General features: G+C 38.9%; 1 protein-coding gene across 7 annotated transcripts in view; it reads right to left on the reverse strand.

The window, feature by feature from the left end:
* The window catches only part of arvcfb (ARVCF delta catenin family member b), a 138,578-nt gene that overhangs the window by 105,990 nt on the left and 12,643 nt on the right, over window positions 1-19,945 (reverse strand). For 2 of the 7 annotated variants that reach the window (XM_085910045.1, XM_085910044.1), the window contains 2 exons: window positions 8,065-8,106; window positions 5,074-5,146 (listed from right to left, as the gene is read on the reverse strand). The exons of 2 other annotated variants lie outside the window; for them this stretch is intronic. The gene's annotated coding sequence lies outside the window, so the exon portion shown is untranslated. The remainder of the gene's footprint in view (window positions 1-5,073; window positions 5,147-8,064; window positions 8,107-19,945) is intronic. 3 more of the 7 variants (XM_085910050.1, XM_085910046.1, XM_085910048.1) reach the window with 2 other exon arrangements.

Below are 19,945 nucleotides of genomic sequence, written 5' to 3' on the forward strand. Positions count from 1 at the left end.
CTAAACTTCATGTGAACTTATATATTTACTGTATAAGGCACCCATTATAATTGACTGAGGATGTGCTATGTAGAAAATGTTGTAGTACATCGGCAATTCTTGTGTAAGGGTTAGAAATGTGGAGGGAACACTAGCACAATACAGTACAACAATAGTTAAGGGGCTTTTTAGAGTAAAACTGGGTCAAAACTTATAATTAGGTTTTTAATCACCATCACATTATAACTCTAATATTCAAATTTCAAGAGCAGTTCACAAGGTGTTGACCAAATTCCTAATATACCAGCAGGAAGTAAAAACTGAAATATTGAGGAGGCATGAAATGAATTACTTGCTAATTTTGTGGATCTTTTTCCCCCCCAAGACTCATCCCAGTGACCTGAAGCAAGGATTTTTATCAAATAATAAGAATATTACAACATAACAGATGAAGTGGTTTCTTTTTCATATAATCAAGAGTTTTCATACCTTAAAATCATTTTGAAAATAACAGCTGTAACAACTGTATTTTCTTGTCTTCAAGCAATGCAATAAAGATAAGATCTACTGAATTATAATTTGTGAACAGTTATCGTGCCAAATTTAAAAATCTGACAAAATAAGTAACAAACAATTAACATTACTGATATTATGAATATTGTATAGGGTTAGGGCGGCTCGGTGGGGCACTGGTTAGCACGTCCGCCTCACAGTTAGGAGGGTGCCGGTTCGATTTCACCTCCGACCCTCCCTGTGTGGAGTTTGCATGTTCTCCCCGTGTCCGCGTGGGTTTTCTCCGGGCGCTCTGGTTTCCTCCCACCTCCCAAAAACATGCTTGGTAGGCCGATTGAGCACTCCAAATTGTCCCTAGGTGTGAGTGCGAGTGCGAATGGTTGTTGGTCTCTGTGTGCCCTGCGATCGGCTGGCAACCGGTTCAGGGTGCCCCCGACTACTGCCCGATGACTTCTGGGATAGGCTCCAGCACGCCCGCGACCCCCGTGGGGACAAGCTTTATAGAAAATGGATGGGATGGATGGATGGATATTAACATATATTTATCATTATAGGTTACTCTCAGGCTGATGATGTCATAATTTAATGCCACATGCTCTAAATAAAGCAATGAAGTATGATAAAGATTGGAATTGAACGATAGAGTTGAAAGAACATTTGCTTTTTAATAACTTGCAGGAATAACAACAATGTATGTGTACATTTAACGTCCTTAACGACCCTCACACTCACCAATTATACCATCAAATATTTTCCCCAAAACATTGGATTCCACAAGAGCATCTTGTTTCAGTTATTTTCCCAATTTTTCCTCATCATTTTTTTTTTGGACCCAGTGGACTCTACAGCAAAAAGCAGCAAATCCCGTACCAGCTCTAAACCATTCAACCACCAAGTACCGCAAAGTGATATTGACTCAGTAATGCATACGTTTGTCTAAATTCCTTTAAGCCCCTTCAAACACTTGGGGTTTGGTGGTGTGGTTAGACTCATTATAGTCGTAAATTAGACGAGATGAACTCGAAGCCTTCGGCACTATAATCTAACTCCTTAAAAGGACTGCAAATTAGACTGGAGTGGAGGTGACTACATGACAGCAAATTTCATTGGGCCACTTTTTTTAAACAATTGAAGATGCTGCATCTGTCCAAAGGGAAGCTGCTCTGCTTGGTGTAAAAATGCACGGATTTGCCGGCATATTAATATGGTGTCATTGCCGCAGCACGTTCTGACATTGAAGGAGTCCAAATACATATTAAGCAATATTTGAGGGAGTCAATGACAGAAAAGCAATTCACAGGTGACATGATGGCCTGTCATTCAGGTAAAAAGGGAGTGTATGAAGAGAAAAATGTAAAATTTATAGTTTTGTCTTTTAAGGGAGCCCCTTTTGATGAGAAAAGCGAGCTTTGTGGTCATTGATCACACTTGCAATGAAAGAAAGCTCACATGACTGATGGTTGAGATTCCAAATTAAAAGCCACTTGCTGCTTTCTAATACTCAATGCAGAGGAGACTACTTTTAGAAATGCACTTTATAATAATGTATTATTTTAAATTTCAGGAAAAAAAACATATGCTATTGATGGGCATTATTTCAATGAACAAAGAAGGGCTCATTCATAATTTTGAGAGAGTTATTAGTCTACTTTGCCACAAGATTCAGTCCATTTAAAAGGAAACTCTACCTTCAATAATAAACAGAAAGTAATTTGTAATTCAGATTATGTAATGTATCACATTCTATGTGTGCAGCAGGAGTGCCTAAAATTGGGGCCAGTAGCTTGTAGCATGCAAGCAATTTGTCCCACTAAATAACCATTGGGAATGTTTTGCACTTGAGGACTTGTCACAACTATATAAAAACACCTAAATAAAGAAAACTAATTCATACAAGTTTCCATTTATCCATCCATCGAGCCAGCTAGGATCGCGGGTGTGCTGGGGCCCTGAATTGGTTGCTTGCCAGTCGCAGCGCACATTTTTTTTTTATTAACACAAACCTTTAAATTAATGAATCAAACATATGCATAAATATATTGATATAACATGAAAGCAATCAAGATGTTTATTTGGTGTGCACAGTATAAGCATCATGGTTGCACTAGCACAGAGTACATAATTACATTTTTATTTAGCTACTTTCCAATCAATTATACATTCAAGGATATTCAAAAATGAATTTAAAAAAGTGCATTGCATTGGTATTTCACATTGAAAACATTCAAGTCAGCAGAAAAAAAAAACAATTGCAGAGTCTGGTTCACAGAATTTGATGTTGTTTGTTCAGTAGTCTGATGGCTTGAGTAGAAGCTGTTTATTTAGTCTCTGTCTGTCTGCGACCCTCCTGTTGCACCTTCGAGATAAAAGAATTTGAAAAGTGTATGTTGTGCATCTGTGCTGTCTCAAATAATGTTGTGTACTCTCTTTGCGATATGGCTGTCATATGTGGGAAACTGTTGTGAAGGCCACGCCACAGATAGGTTGTGCCGTTTTAATGGTCTTCCTGTCCTGGTACGTTTACCATAGTCTGATCCCTGGATGATCTTCACTGACTGTAGGTACCACAACTTTAAATGGACCAAGTCATTCTTCTGATTTCACAAGCATATTTTCAGATTGATGTTTATCCAAACTGATTAGGTATATTAGGCACATATCAACAAACTTGTCAAGAAGCAAGTCATTTGATGGATTTGTGATGTCATACTGACATTGGAATTATTATGACAAAGCACAAAAAAGAAAGAGAATTTGTGGTAATTAAATCTATGAGAGTTAAAAATAAATAACTCAAACTTGGGTAGGTCATATTAGTCCACGCATTGCCTGCACACACATTGACTGTCAACCATAATTGGCCTCTTGCCAGTAGATTAATATGCATTCCAATACTATTAAAATGGCTTTTCATCGTGCAGCTCAAGAGAGTTAATTAAACCGGGGACATTTTGGAAAGGCGAGGATTTAAAGTTCAAATGACCTTGGTTAGAGAGGAGGAGAGGCTCTTGGATGGATAGCTCCTCTCTTCAGTGCACTTCACCTTGCTGACAAACATTTATCATTCACTAGGATTTAAAGAAAATTAAAAAACGATCTTTCAGATTCCAGTCGATAACACGGTATTATAATATAAAAGTGACATTGATGGCAACACACAAACAGCATAAATGCAGATCATGAAGTATTTGGAGTGTCCAATTAACCCAACTTGCATGTTTATGACCTGTGGGAGGAAGTTCAATCTCCCATGGAGGGTAGTAATCCAACACAAGGACGACAGGTGTCTGATGCGCTAAATGATTCCTTCTAGAATTATAGGGCATTCAAGGAGCTTTTCAAAGTGTGCTTTGACCTCTCTTAAAGCCAATTTGCTGTCAGTAAATTTGGCCACTTATTCTCACCTTGATGAAACACAAAAGAAAATACTGCATGACTTCAGGCAATGAAGCAGCTCAATACAGAAAAAAAATAATAATTAAAAATCCCTACAATTCTGCTTTTTTAGCCGAATAGTAGACAAGGAACCAACTGAGGAAGATTCACCGCTTATGAGAAGTGTTGGAGATAAAGTGATCTCCAGAGATAGTGTCTGAGTCTGGTTCTCCTCACAATAATATGTTGCAAGATTTATAATTTCCCCCTCATGCCAAACCTTAGTGATTATCTTCTCCAAGGCCAAGGCCAGGCCACTTCATTGAGCTGCACAGAAGCATATCCGGTGATATAGCACTCCTCCACCAAGAGCCAACAAAGTAGTTCATTCCCAGAAGACCACAAAGGAAACAAGTCATGACCTGAAGTTGGGATCCAATTAATCAACTGCCAAACTATTTAAGTACGATTCGTTTGAGCCGCCACAAACAAGATTCTTCTCCAAAGCAAAAAGGGACAACATACTTTAGCAAGTCTGTGTTTTTTTGTCCGTGTAAAATAGCTACAGAGAGTCCTCTTGTCCGAGCCACTAAAGAAGAGGCAGACCATTAGTCAAGCTACCACGAATAAGTTGAACTTCAGCTTCTAGCACCCAGGTGACCAAAGCAGTAGTCGGTGGTAACCAAACAATATTTTCAAAGGACAAACAGAAAAGCAACAGCGTTTAGAGATTCAAGGCAATATCCCTCATTTCAACTGGATATTTGTGATTTGATTTGAGAATGTAAGGTCAATGATTCTCTTTATGTGCCCCGTAATTGAATGGAATCAAGTCTAGGGTGTACATGACCTCTCGCTCAAAATTCAGCTCCAGCTCATTCAAAAGCATTAACTTAATAGGGGTAGAAATAGATTGAAGTAATTTGACATCAATCCTAAAAAACAGTCACCGGTCACTATTGGATCAGCGGACCTCTCGATCCATCAGAGTTATGATGGCTGTTTGATGATGTGACAACATTTTATCAACACTTCAGATTTGGGTTGTCATCTCAGCTCTATTGAGTGACATCTTACATTTAACCTCTCATGGAGTCATTTATAAATGTTGATGTGTTATTATTATTATTATTATTATTATTGTTATATATTTCAGTATAAAATGTGATAAATCCAAACACCTTCGGCTAGAGAAAGGACTCTCACCTTAGGCCGAGGAGAAAGGCACATACAAATGTCAGAGCAGGAGGACATTCATCAGACCAGGATCGCACTCCACCTGCCAGACAGAGATTTAACATAAGTCTGCCTTCAAAGAAGATAAGCACTTTATCAATGCACTCAAGATAATAAGAACCTCAGTGCAGACCTTTGTCTGATTTCAAGTTTCAGGCTATAAATCTATTTTAGAAAACGGCAGTATTTTGAATCGGACAATTTTGAGAACCAGTCTCTTGTCATTTGAAACACCACGCAATGAATTATGAATATCATTGACCAAGAGTTACATAAAGTAGGTCTGTGCTGTCAGAACTGTGTTGAGGAAGTGTGAAGACTCTCAAGCTCTGCAGCACACCGCACAGCTTTAGATCCCTATTGGTGAGCCGTCACTGCTCAACCAGCATTCGCCAATTGATTTACATTGATTAGCAAATAATACAAACTAATGCACAACGTGTCAAATGGAAGCCATTTATGATGCAGTGCAGTTCTACACCACTACAAACAGTGTTGTCGGTTTAAAGCGGAGAAAGTTTGGATACACCTCAAACTCATCTCAAATATACAAAATGTGTCCTTCGGCTGTATACCACACCGCCGAGAAAAGGAAACAAAATGAAAAAACTAAGTGACAGAAAGTTGTCGTGTCTTATAAATAAATAAAAAAAAATGAAGAAAGTTTAGATCACTTGGGAGGCTGCAAGTGAAAAATGCCAAGCGTTTCTCACTCTGCATCATGACTATGTGACAGCATGAGCTTTTAGTTGTTTTATGAAACGAGTGATGCCAAAGAGGCAAATGTCGTTTCCAAAATATGCATATCAAACATATTTTTGCACTGAAAAAAAGGTAATTGTGATGTTATACATTGGATTTAAATGGCACAAATGCATCCATGTTCAAACGTATCTTTTGAATACTTCATGAACAAGAAAAGCACTTGCAGTTTTTAACTGATTCCCTCAGGCACACAAAGAACAGACAACGCCCCTTACCATTAATCGAATGTATGGGAGGCAAGTATACAGAGTGGCTGTACTCGGAATATGATCGATTGAAAACCAATTTGCCCCTCTGCTTAATACGCCAGAACCTGATGAATGATGGTCCTGATTAGGGATGAGCAATCCGCAAGAGCAGCGAGATTGGTGAAGTTTTATCATCAAGCTGTCACCATGCAACACCACCTTGTCTGACCAACTGACTTCCACACAGACAAGCCAACTCCCGCGGCGGCTGCTAAAATTGCCCATCTTTTCCATCTCCCGCTGTCTGTGATTTGACTCTGATTGTCTGGAAATCATTGAATCATCTGAACTTGGACCTGACTTACACATGGAATGACCTACACTGAGCGCATATAAACAGTGTCCCATGCTTGGTCCAAAGCCCGTTTAGCCTACCCAGCGCTAGATTTCCCATGAACACTAAAGACCCTACTACTTTAAACACTCACACAAATCCTAGACCCCAATGCCAAAGTCTTTGTCATAGTCTAGTGGGCACCTTGGAGCTGACCAGGCAGAAACATCCAGGAAGCCCTTGACACATTACTCAACATCACAGATCATGTGACAAAGTTGAAAACCATAGCCAGGAATGGACACACAGGAAATGAATGACTTCCATTGTAGAAACTGAGAGACATGAACTCCAATTTTCTTTAGTTGACGACACTGGTCATTCTACTGCTTAATGTATCGTGTGCGCATGCTTACATTTTCGTTAAATTATACGCTCCTGGTTTAGAGCTGCTGGAACAGGAAAAAAAAAATGAGCAGAAAGTACACTCATTATTTTCTACATGGAAGACTATTTGCAATTGCAACCACCAAATTGCCACTTTGTGAGTGTATAAAAATAAGATGATCAAATTAAGACTGCTGGAGTTCTGCCCAGGTCTGGGAACATGACTTTGGTAAAAAATGGGAGTTGGGGAGGGCAGGCGGGACCATATGGGCTATGACTGCACAGTTGGCTAATGGTGGCCTTGCAAGCAATGATGCTGTACAAGGACATACCAAATCTCTGGAAAGACTGTTATGTTGTCGCGATTTTATTTTTTTGGTCCACAGTTTAAGTGTGACTGAACTAAATGTACCATGGCCAATAAAAATTGTTGAATCTCTCTGCTGTTTTCTATTGTGTGCGAAGAAACCGTTCCTCTTTTTCAGGTTCAGGTTTAGATAAAGTATTTATCAACTTCTCAAAGGTGTTAAAATGAATCATTAAGTGCAGGATATGCATGGAAAATCATAAGCAAAGCAAAAAAGGTAAACACTGTTTTTTTTTTCGCCCAAGGATATTCTGTTTCCATGGGAACACAGGTAATGATGGCTATGGCAGACAGACAGGGCAGAATGCTGTGCTTTATCCTCTCAAGACTCTCTTTGAGGGAATGGACAACCAGACGGAGATATCTTTAACTACTATACAAACAGTCATTAGAGTATGAATGGTTCTGGCAGACTACATAATTAAGAATTCTCTCGTCAGGATGACATTAGAGTGACTTCTGTTGTAGCGTCTTAATGGCACGTGGTCACTCATATGACTTTGCAGTGATATATGGCAACATCTTGATATTTTGTATTCAAATTATTTAATAGACTAAGAAATGTTTTATTGGCATATTATTTTAGATACTCATGGATTGTGGTTTGGTATACCAATCATGTCTTTTTTTTTGTATTTTAACCCTCCCAGTGGCATATAGTGAGATATTATTTTATACATTATAGTGGGTTATAGTGAGAGGCATAACAAATAAACACTTTCCAACTGCATGTCAAAATGTACAATTAACCTTTGTCATTCATGCAGCAATATGCATATAATACCATCTTGCAAAAATATCACCTTTGTGTTCAACAGTACCCGCCCAGATTTCAACACAGAGTTAGTACGTTTATGGGACAAGATCACGACTTCAGTCCGGATACTTTTTAAGATAATTTTTTCTGGTGGTTTTCTTACTTTTGGACACAAACAGATGTCTTGGCTCCACAAAGGTCAGGGCTAAAAAAAAAAAAAAAAAACACTGATCAAATCATCACTCTCCTAAATAAATGATCAAGTTATTAAAAAGGACTTTTATGATGCACATGGACTGATTTCGTTATTCATATCCAATAATGACAGAGCTGTGCATGAATATTAATTGTATTATTATTATTATCTTCCTGATGACAATCATACATAAATGAGCTCATGCATTAATTATATTTTCTTCATTCATGGGGCATGGACACTATTCTTACCTATTTGATTCTAAATACCACCCTGAAGGATTTGAAATGACACAAGACAATCAAAACAATCAATCACAAACAGCAAGTTATAATTCCGAGTCATTCTTTATGCAGCAGCGAGTTCGTGATGAGGGTATAAAAACGTACAAGGTGGCTAAGATGGTAATGCTGGCATCATTATGAATCCAATGTGCCCCGGTGCAATCTGATTGGCTGCTGCATCACTACAAGGGTGTTACTCCTCAAAAATACTTTCCGAGCCCCAATCTAACAGTTCTGAAACTCAAAGTTTTGTTCAAATATGCTGTTTGCTTTTTCCAGAGTGCCACAAAATAAGAGTACAGGAGGACACTCTGGCCACTTCAACTGGGGACATGGAGCGCCCAGAGCACCAAGCAGCACAGATGGAAGCAGTTCAAGCAGAAATTGCTGATTGGTTTATAAAATAGGCTGTGTTTGGAAATTGTGTATTACTGTAATTCTTCGATTGTACGCTGTGCAATCCTACCTTGAGAGTGTTCCCAGAGGCAGTGTGCACCAATATTCTCATTCCCTCAAGATATATGCCATTTAATGTGTCATATGTTGCAGACAGAAATGAAAATACCGTCTTGTAGTGCACGACTTACATGAACTCTAATAAATGTTGCACTTTCAATTTCAAAATTGTACAGTCTTGCTCGATGTTAATTAAAAGAGAGGCATTTGCAATGAAGAGGCTTGCAGATCTTTACCGCTAAAGAGTAACTTGCTTAGTGACCTTCCTGAAGGTTGATCAGTGATCCCCAGAGGTCACAGCAAATGGGATCAAGTGATAGAAGGGGGGAGTGCATGTGTGTGTGCTTATGTTGTTGTGGGGGATGGGGGTGTCTTACTGGATTTCAGTCACAATGGGAGTAGTACACCATCTGGAGAGCAGTAAAAACCCATAAGACATCCTGTTACCTCATCTGTCATTCAAAGCAGATAGCGGGCTTCTGTTTGGAGGAATATTATTAACACCAGGTCACCCACAACCAAAATCTATTGTTGATTTTTTTTTTTTCTGAAACAATTCAATCAAGACACAAAGAATAAAACGATCAAAGGGGCTAAAAGGTACCGCATAAAATTCCATGGTTTTTTCATTCATGATTTTTTTCAACTGAGTGTCTTATGTGGATGAAATATCTTATCTCTTTTAAAAGCAGCAGGCGTAGGCGAAGTTTTCCAAACTGTTGTCCCCTGATTCATCTTGTAGCAGAAGATTTTTACTGAGTAGTACTTTGAGCTGTAAACGTTAGTGCTTCACTAATCGGCAGTCTTCTTACCTCAATGCTTTACATTGCAATTATTTTGAGAAATAAGGATCAGCACTTCAAGAAAATACACAATTGCCACCTATTACCTCTTTTTTCATAAAAACAAAATGTCCATTTGAGGGTTTCATTTCACCTGATGAGTTATGCCATAACATGATAACTTCCCATTAGGTCTTATCCAGTCAGAGGAGTTGGGGGGGGAAAAAAAAGAATTAAAGATTCACAGCACTCTCTGGTCTGGCACAACAAATATGTCATACAAAACATGCCAAGTGTGCTGCCTACAATGAATGGAGGGGGAACAATTAGAGACATGGAAAAGCTGATTCAACACTACTATAAAAACTGGAATGAAGCAGCATTCACTAAAAAGCCATTCAGATAGACTAAACGCTGCGGGAATCGAGCCCACACCAACACTCGAAAATGCAAAACAAAAATCCTGCGCATTGTCCTGGACTCTTTACAAACACATTCACGCACACATAAACATCATGATATCAATAGCTGAGTTTACATGGAGACTCTTTTTGTCATTCTGATCAAAATCATTCCAACTGGAGATCTCTGGTCTGATGTGAGCTGTTCTGAGTTGTTTACATGTGCCAATACATAAATTGTAGGTTTAACTATTCGTTAAAATAAAAATAAAAAAAGTACAATAATCCAAGCTTCACAATCTTCAACAACAATTCAGAACATAAACAAGATTGACGTCCCGATTCTCTCTCTCATTTCCCTAGTTCTTTGCATCCTCCTCAGCATCTCTATTTGAGTAATGATATCTGATTTCTTGAGCACCAAAACATGAGTGGGACTGGGTAACGATATATTTTTCTTCCACTTGGTGTCACGTTAGAATTACATTGCTCTGAATATGTCAGGAGCCTGAGCAATGGTCAAGTCAAGTCAAGTCAAGTTTATTTGTATAGCCCTAAATCACAAGCAGTCTCAAAGGGCTTCACATAGACAAACGATTGACAATTATTCTCAAAGCATCCCCTGATCGTGATATGGTAGGCCATAGGAGATCAACCACACTGCTTACCCCCCCGAGCCCAATAAAGACAGGATGGGGCCAAAACATCCTGCCAGTCGCAAACGGTCGCTGGATCACAAGTTTGTTACCTCTAATATACATTTGATATTATACTGCTGGTAAGTTGTATGAAGAAGCAATGCATGGGGCCCTACCAATACTGTTTGTTTGAATAAGAGTACGAATAAAATTAAACCATGCAAAACAATACAGTGAGGAATTTAGAGCATGAACTGTGGGGGTGCTCAGCCAGTCTAAAGATAATTGCGAACACTGTGGCTTTCACAATTGACACTGTGGTGAGAGAGAAAGGGAAAAAAAAGAATTACCACAATACAAACTGCTGTTAGGGACTTGCAAGTCTTCATACAAGTTGAGAAAATGTTTTACTGCAATTTGTAGCCCACTGTGCAAGAAGACCACAAGCTTGTTGTGAGTGGCTAGAAGGTATTTGGACAGACTTGGGATTTGATAATGATATATATTTTTAAATAATTTAGACCGCCAGCTGTTATGTGTGGTTATCGATATATCCACCCAGACACTACAGTATGATCTAGCTACTTTGTAAAAAAAAAAAATAAAAAAAAAAATACAATAAGCAAGGACAACAACACTTACACGACAAACACTCAGCCATGCTCAACCAATTGCTCATGCAATTTTCCCACCTTTTTTTTCAGGTCACTGCTCTTCTTTATAAGAGCACTTACTTAGAAGCGGCGGACATAGTAGACCCTGTAATAGTCTGCCTTCTAATGGAGTATTAGAGCTGTAATGCAGCATGGTATTGTGAGGTTTGATGAAATTAAATGATCCATTTCTGATACAAATTGTCATCATTAAGATCACAGGAGAGCTAGACCAAACACCTTGGACTAAGTCATCAATCAAAAGCAAGATATGACATTAAATTAAATAGCAAACTCATATTAAGAACAGTAAAAACATATTGATTCAAATGAATCATTTGTCTTGAACAGGCAATACGTTTACAGAGCAAGCGTGTGCACTGGAATGTTGGTTTCAGCACTTTGCTTGGGTTTTAGTACTTTGTTTGGGTTTTTATATTTAAGATGCTTTATTTTTCCGTCCTGCGTCAGTGTGCAAATCAAGTATGTGATCCATCTTGCCCGTTCTGTGTCCAGCCAATCACTTTGCAGTACCTCTTGTGTTACTTGTTCAGGGCTGCAGCCATTATTCCGATCACCTGTGGCTTGTCATCCACCGCTTCAACTCCTTGTGTCTCCTCCAATCAGTTACTCTCCGTTTTCCCTAATCCAGTTTGAGTTTCTTTGGTAGTCTGCTGCTTATTATTTTCAAATTTGGTTTTTGACTTTTCTTGCATTTAAGTCCATTTTCCTTCCATGTCACCCCACCCTGTGACAAAAAGGATCAGACCAAACAAAATGCACCCCTCGTGAATGACAACATGAGGAGGGTGATTGGGCCGGTAAGCAAAAAAAAATATTTATGTAATCCCTGGGCTGTGTGTGTGACTGAGTTGAAGGATGTTTCAAGAGGGGCAATTGTTCTCAACAAAAATAAACAATGTGGACTTCAGATAAAATGGAAAATATCACAAGCTCCCTGCAGCATACCTCCCTGTTGAAAAAGCAAACCTGGCAGTACACTTGCATAAAGTCAGCCATGCTCCAGCCTCCGAGCCTTCAGTCTTGTTGCATACAATCAGTTACCGTCCCAGCGCATCTACCCACAGTCAGTCAAGTGTTTCAGCCAATAGTGCGCCCCCTCAATGTCACCTGACCAAGGCTGTTTACACCAAAAGTCCCTGGTCCCTCGCTGCCCACTCAGACTAGTTCCAGAGCCAGTTCCTGCTTTTTCATGTGCTCTGGCTCAATTTTCCCATAAAGCTCCAGTTCTGTGTTGCACCTCTGCATTAGGTCAAGAAATGCAAATCCGAGGTTCTAATTTAAGATGAGCACTTGGAGACAAACCAGTCCTCCTACCACCAATACACACTTCCAAAATAACAACAAAAATAAAATAAAAAACAAGAATGTTAAAAAAAAAAAAAAAAAAAAAAAAAAAAAAAAAAATCAACAAATTTTCTTGTCGCACATGCAAGAGTAGATGAAAAATGTATTTAGGGGCAGTCAGGAACCCAGCGAGCTACAATATTATCATTAATTTGACATTGCAATGCTGTTTAGCTTGTAAAATCTAAACATTATTTGTAGTCTACAAATTTTCATTTTATTTAAATGTAATCATGTAGTGACATGATTAAGTCTGCAAAATGCAAAGCCATGCAATTGCATATCATGGACTCTTGACTAAGATCTGTAATTACAGCATGAGCTTTATTTGTGCCATAAATTGAGCATTAATTACTACACCGATGCCTCATTCATATGTATGTAGTCCTCCTTCCCTAGATGATGTTGGAAAAAACAAACTTTGAGGATGACTCATTTTCACAAAAAAAGTACCATGTGTAATTTGAAGCAAGCTAAGTATAACAAAGTCTATGAATACTCGAATTATTCAATTCAGATTTATTGTCAATTTGTCATGAGTGCAACAAAAAGTAAAATGCAGACCATTCAGTGCAAAGAGAAAAAAAAAAGACAAAGGGCAAGACACTACCAACTCCTACTGCAAAAATAACAATTAACTAACAATTGATTACTATGTTTAGCAATGAGGAGTCTGCCCATCCCTGTCAGAAACGTCCACAGACCTTGTGGCATCTCACTACCGCTCGCTCTCCTGCTCTCTTTCTCTGCCTTGCCTCCGCCGCTTGAAAAACAAATTGATCTTAGTAGCAGGGTAGATGACATAGTCAGAGTGCAACAGTGACACTGCAAACAAAGAGCTAGAGGAATCATTCCCTGGACTGCAATTCAGCATATTTACGGCATATTAAGCAATTAATAGCTTATCTTTCTAATAGAGAGGAAAATGAGCAAGCATCTGAGCCAGCTTCTCTATTGCCTTCTGGCAGATACTCAACTTTGTGAGGGATTCTCATGTTACCTTGCATACACTCAAACGCAATCCCCCTAATAAACAACATACCACACATGAATATGTCTGGGCAGGAGGCCAGTCACAAGATAAACCTCCTCTACTTGTGCTTTGCCTAAGTTGTGGAGAGCACAGCTGCCCTCTATGGGTATGAAAACATTCTCACACACTTTCACCAGATAGGTAGTATATAGGTCGTGCTGTTGCATCACGGCTGAAGAAAATAAAAGACACAAGTCGTGCGGAGGTTTTGATATTTTCACACTAATTACTCAGTTTATCTTGACAACCTCATAGCTGTCTGCACTTTAAACGCAACACCAACCAGCAGTAGTGAGCCTTCCTCATCTATATGAAGAGTGTTCAACTCATTGCAAGCCAAAGTCAATATAGAATAAAGAAAAAGTATTTCCTTTATCATCATTGCCCCTTGCTGTGAACTTAATCCATAGAAAAATACTGTGTGAATGGAAGGACTTGGGGCAAAGAAATGAGTTTGAGTGTGGATGTACTGATTTCTACGCTTCAGAGACCCCAAGAGATGATAGAAACATGTTTCTCCAGAGGGAGCCTGAATAACATCAACCCTACCAGCCTCTCACGAGTACTCACTGATCGCAACCAGCATGCTGGGTCAAGTGACTTAGCAATAACCAGAGAGAAAGTGAGGATTTTACAGTTACCATCCATCCATCCATCCATCCATCCATCCATCCATCCATCCATTACAACTGTCAGAATCTAAAAATGGGTACTAAACATGCATGACATTTTTATCTGAGTATTATGTGCTGACAATATTGATTGTGCACACCATGCATTTCCAATGTGTTGGAATCATTAAAACAATTTGATGAATGACAGTAAAAAGAAGACATGCTGCAGTGACCCAATACAAACAAACTGGTTAGAAAGCTACCCAAGCTGATTTGCATATCAAGCAGTGAGGAGATGAAGCAAATTTTCTCTCCTATTGTCAGTAAACTGGCATAAACTCCATTATGAAAAAGCAGCAGGCAAAGGAGAGAGGTCAGATTTGCACTGGCTGCTGTTCTCTGTGACATGTCATCCATGGCAAAGACCCACCAGGATGAGGAGGAGGACTGAAAAGCAATGTTACTACTGCGTGCCGGAGAAAGGAGCACCCACTCCTACATCAGTTTAAGAGCACATCTAAATGACAGGCAAGTAATATTATCATGGCACTTACTTCATGAATGTTTCTTACTTTTAAATCTAGGCTCAAAATTAATCATGAATGTTAGCATTCAGTGTAATGTTGTGCTTTTTTGGGGGGGGATGGGGTTTAACAAAAGCAAATGATGGATGAGAATGTGTGTTGGGTACTGTTTATAAAACCTTGTAGAGAGTAAGTGTACTGGGTAGCAAGTCAGAGCAATGGCAAAGGACATTGCTCATGTGGAATCCTGCAAAGCAAAGCTGTTGGCTCTTGCAACAGTAATGTGCTGTGCCACATTATCACTTTTCCATGACTGCAGGCAATCTGTTTGACATGAGGGGCGATTAGGGCACACGGGGACGACGGACGTTTCCTGGCTGAAAGCGGCCTCCGGTGCAAAGCTGTAACTCTCATCTGAAAGACGAACTGTCGAATTATTGAGCGGTAGGGAGGAGAGGAGTGTGTCCTCCTAAAGTGCCTGAATGTCCACAAATGAAACATTCTGGGCGAAGGAAGAAACATGTCTCAGTTTCAAATTCAATATAAAAGCTAGAATGTGCCCCCCCCCCCAAAGTAAATGTGAACTGAGATGAAATGTGCCTTTGCATAAAATGACTCCCTCCATATCAGCCTTGAGAAAAACCCAACAGCATTTAGTAATCCGACAGTTTTAAGATGAAAATGTTAATTTTAAGATTTTCAAAAATACTCCCCTTAAACCCTCTATTTTCCTTTCCCAGCAGCCAAGAAGTAGAAGTTGTAGTCAAAGTCAACGACCCTGCAAGTATTGTTTCATATAACTTAAACAGCCTAATCCGTCAAAACAGATATGGTCTACATGCCTTATGCTACCCATCTAATCTTTATCACATTCAGTCGTATATGTGATATCTTTGCATGTCCGCACGTTACTAGAACAGACTGTCTGATAATCTCATACTTTGACAGGACAATGATTTTGTATGCTGGTTAGTGCATGAAGGAGGCATAATGGCTTGTCACTGGAGTGAGTGATGCATTTAGGTCATTAAGAAGAGATGTTTTTATATGAAATATAAATATGAAACCATGGTGGGAAACAACATCACTCATCAGACTCCATACAAGAAAGACGACTGTACGGGTCTCTAATTATGCTGGTTAACAACACATTTTAATCACAGATGATTGAGTTTGAGCTATAGTTCAATACAGAGTTATTTATCATTATGAAAAAAAAAAAAAATCAAAAATCGATTTTATTTGTAATGATAAAAAGCTGATGTGCTACAAACCAAGGTAAATTTGGAAACCTCACAACTTGCATTTCTGATTTCTGATTTAATTGCTGATTTGAAAAAAAAAAATAGTAAAAACTCATTGACTCATGTAACAAAATGAGATTTTTTTTTTTATTTCCGCCAGAAGGATATATTTATCCACACTACCTGATTCAATGACATAATTAGCATGTTCTGCTCTCAAGATGGTTATGCATCCTGGCAGTGAAAAAAAAAAAGTTTCCGATCAAAATATCAAAACAATTATGATGCATAGAGGACATTTCCCAAAGCAACTGCAATGTAAATGGCCAGATCAGATATATCCCAATTTGAGTAAAATACCAGTGGAATAAAGCCATCGGTAACGCAAAATCCAAACTTAATCCATTCTGAACTATGATAGAAACATGGATTATATGGTGTGATATATAGATATGCTATATCAAGGTGATATTGATCATTAAATGGGAAAAATTATAACAGCCAAAGGACAATTACAGAGATACTCGGTTTAATTGTGGAGCTATTTATCTCAATGTGGGTGTCAGTGGAATGCAGGTTGTTCATGCGTTGGGATGTTATTGAGGAATGAAATCAGAATTGACTATTTGGGCCTGGAGTGTAATTTCATTCTGCGTTTTACAAAGATAATTTGGAAGGATCAAACGAGATTTTGCATAAATAATGTATAGCTTCTGGTTACATCATGCTTGATAGGCTGATATCATATGGCTCAAACGTGACACCGCTGAGACAAGTACCTACAATTAACTCATACTGCAAAGAAATAACTAAATAGTAAGAAATAACATACGTGAGGAAAGTTGGAGATGGAACTAAGATAATAATAACAATAATAATAATAATAATAATAATAATAATAATAATAGATCGGTTTTATATAGCGCTTTTCTAAACACTCAAAGCCGCTTTACATAGAAAATTCGCACTCCGGAACGACTTTTAGCCCGAAAAATATGATACCTAGAATGCTATTTCAGATTATTTTTAATACAAGGAAAACTGTCATGCTTCGTCTGATGCCTCATCAAAGGCCTTTTTATCCCCTGGGTGATAAAAACATAATGGCATAATTATGAGGTCTGTCAGAAAGGATCCCGGACAAAATTGCAAGAAGTCCACAAAACAGATCCTGCTCCGTTTGAATCATTCTGTGTATGACAAGAGCAGAGACTTGTGGCAGGACAACTCATGACTTCACCATGATGAAGTGCCTGCTTATCATGCTCCAAACATCAGACAGTCCCTGGCTGAGAAGAACACCTTTGTGCTGGGGTAACCACTCTACTCACTTGACTTGACTCTGTGTGTTTTATTCATTTTTATTTAACTCAAGGTGGACACCACTCTTATGAAGGGCTGTGTCTTCATTTTTGACAACAAAATATTTTGCTCCTAGACAGCGGTGAAGTCCCAAAGCCAATAACCATTACTCTGTATGAGCAAGAATAATTTCACACTTGGAGTCTCTGTGAGATTATTATGTCTCTGCTTTGAAGCAATAATGTGGAAGGAAAATACACTTTGCAAAGCACTGTTCAAAAACAGTGAGGCTCACAGTAATGGCATTTATTGATTTGCAATCTTTTCCAGGGTCATAAAATGGTGGGGAGTTATCTATTTATTTTGGGGAAATAGTAGGCAGTGAGAGTCTTATTTGCAGGAATGAAAAGAAAATCAATACAATCCTGTTTGACAATATTATCAGAATTAATTACTTTAATTTGCTCATGTAGTGTACCTCAATAAGGTAACTACAAACATCACTCAGTATGATGCAGTGCAGTTATATAAATTACACACACTAACTAAAATAAATAGATTGTTAAATCAATACCTCTTTAAGTGTCAATAACTAATTAGCATTATTGTGTTTGGAAAAAAGGTAGCACAGTGACGCGGTGGTTAGCACGTCCAACTCACAGTTAGGAGGGTGCGGGTTCGATTCCAACTCCGGCCCTCCCTGTGTGGAGTTTGCATGTTCTCCCCGTGCCTGCGTGGGTTTTCTCACACTCCCGTGTGGACAAGCGGTACAGATAATGGATGGATTGATGTTTGAAAAGGCAGAATGTACACAACTGGGTATTGCATCTCATTGGATGTGGAGGTGTAAACCAACCTGCTATAACACTTTCACATCTTGCACAACTGAATATGCACAATAATAATCATCACTAAATCTGACACAGTCTCTGAGATATCTTTGATATTGTGAAAGTGTCTGCAGTGTATGTTGTACGTAGCTGAAGGTGTAAGAGCCTCAGAAAACTGATGAACCATGACCGGTTGAGAAATGAGACCTGGTATCTGGGGTGTCCTTATCAGTCGTCAACAAGTGTCAAAATGGCCGCCCCCTGAGATTGATAAAAACTGGTGGATTTTGCCTGTTTAATTCATATTCCACAAACAAAACATTAATCAGTTTTTACTAGTTGGGCTGCACCAAACATATTACAAAAAAATTGTGGGTGGGCTTCTCCTTTAAGAACATCAACTCATTGCAAGAACACTCCAGGAAGCCCTTGCACCTGCATCAATTGTGGAGTGAGCGAGGAGGACACATATTTACGGGTGTCGCGTAACTCCGCCATCTCTTCCTCAGGAGTTTCAGCTTGATTTCAACTTCCCAGCAATCCAGATATGTGTTGTGTCCTAGAAACTGCTGCATAGTGGCTTAGCCTGACCTCAATATTAACAGACAGGCCACACTTGATGGCTGCTGGGCAAACAGGAGAGCACAGTCAGAGTCAACGTTGTTAAACAACTTCGTCAACAGGAGCTGGACACAGGCAACAGACTTTGAGCTGGGAATGTGGAGGTCACATACGGAGAGGCCAATATTGACCTAACTAGTGTGCCCACAAAATAAGGCTTCGGGTATAGTTGTATGTAAGATAATCTCCTGCGATGTGCACAATTAGCAATCTGTATATGCTTTTCTTTCTTCATCCAACACAGAAAAGAAGCATCATTTCTGTGTTTATACATTCCTACAGGGGATATATTTGTGTGTTTCACGCCTATCAACCCATGGACACAGTCCAACTGTCCAGGCCAGTGTGAGGAAGACATATGGCCACATAGCCTCTGGGAGTGTAAAGGCAAGACTCCAAAAGAAGCCAAACAAGCTTAGCTCACTTTCACTGAACTAACTAGCAAGGCCATTCATGGAGAATTAAATTAGGACATGCAGAGATGGGCAGCAGCCCGGCACATTAACATTTTATGCATGTGTGATTACGCTGTTTGAGCAAGTCACTCCTGAACCTTTGACAACAGTCACTATGAAATGGCATCATGTAATGTCACAGATGAATGAAAAGTGTCCTCTTTAGAAATCATTCAACATCAGCAACTACAAGGATGAATGGATTACTTTCTTGAATTCAAATTGAACTCAAAAGGTGTATCTGCGTACTTGTCTGGTCAAGAGTAAATGATGCAGTAATGGTCATATAATTTGCTCTCTTCGTTAAACTAATTAATCGCTAATTCTTGGCCAATGGTTTTCAGTCAGTGTTTACTGGCACACATCATTTCTTTCCAGTCATACATAATCCAATGTGGATGGAAAAGAAATGTAACTTCTAACAAATAGTTACAACAACAATGATTTTTGGCCCATGTTTTTAACGAATAAACAATCTCGTTCATTCAACCAGGTCATGCAGTTGAAACCGGTTTCTCATTAACAAAGCCGAGTCGACCTGGAGTCAATTTAAAGTTCAGTGCCTAACCCTGAGGTCACTTTTTTTCTTTTTCTTTTACCCTAAGCAACTCAAAACAATGTAGTTCATTAAATGCTCACCACA

Source organism: Syngnathus leptorhynchus, chromosome 4 (assembly GCF_054491065.1).
Source record: "Syngnathus leptorhynchus isolate UIUO chromosome 4, UIUO_Slep, whole genome shotgun sequence".
NCBI lineage: Eukaryota > Metazoa > Chordata > Actinopteri > Syngnathiformes > Syngnathidae > Syngnathus > Syngnathus leptorhynchus.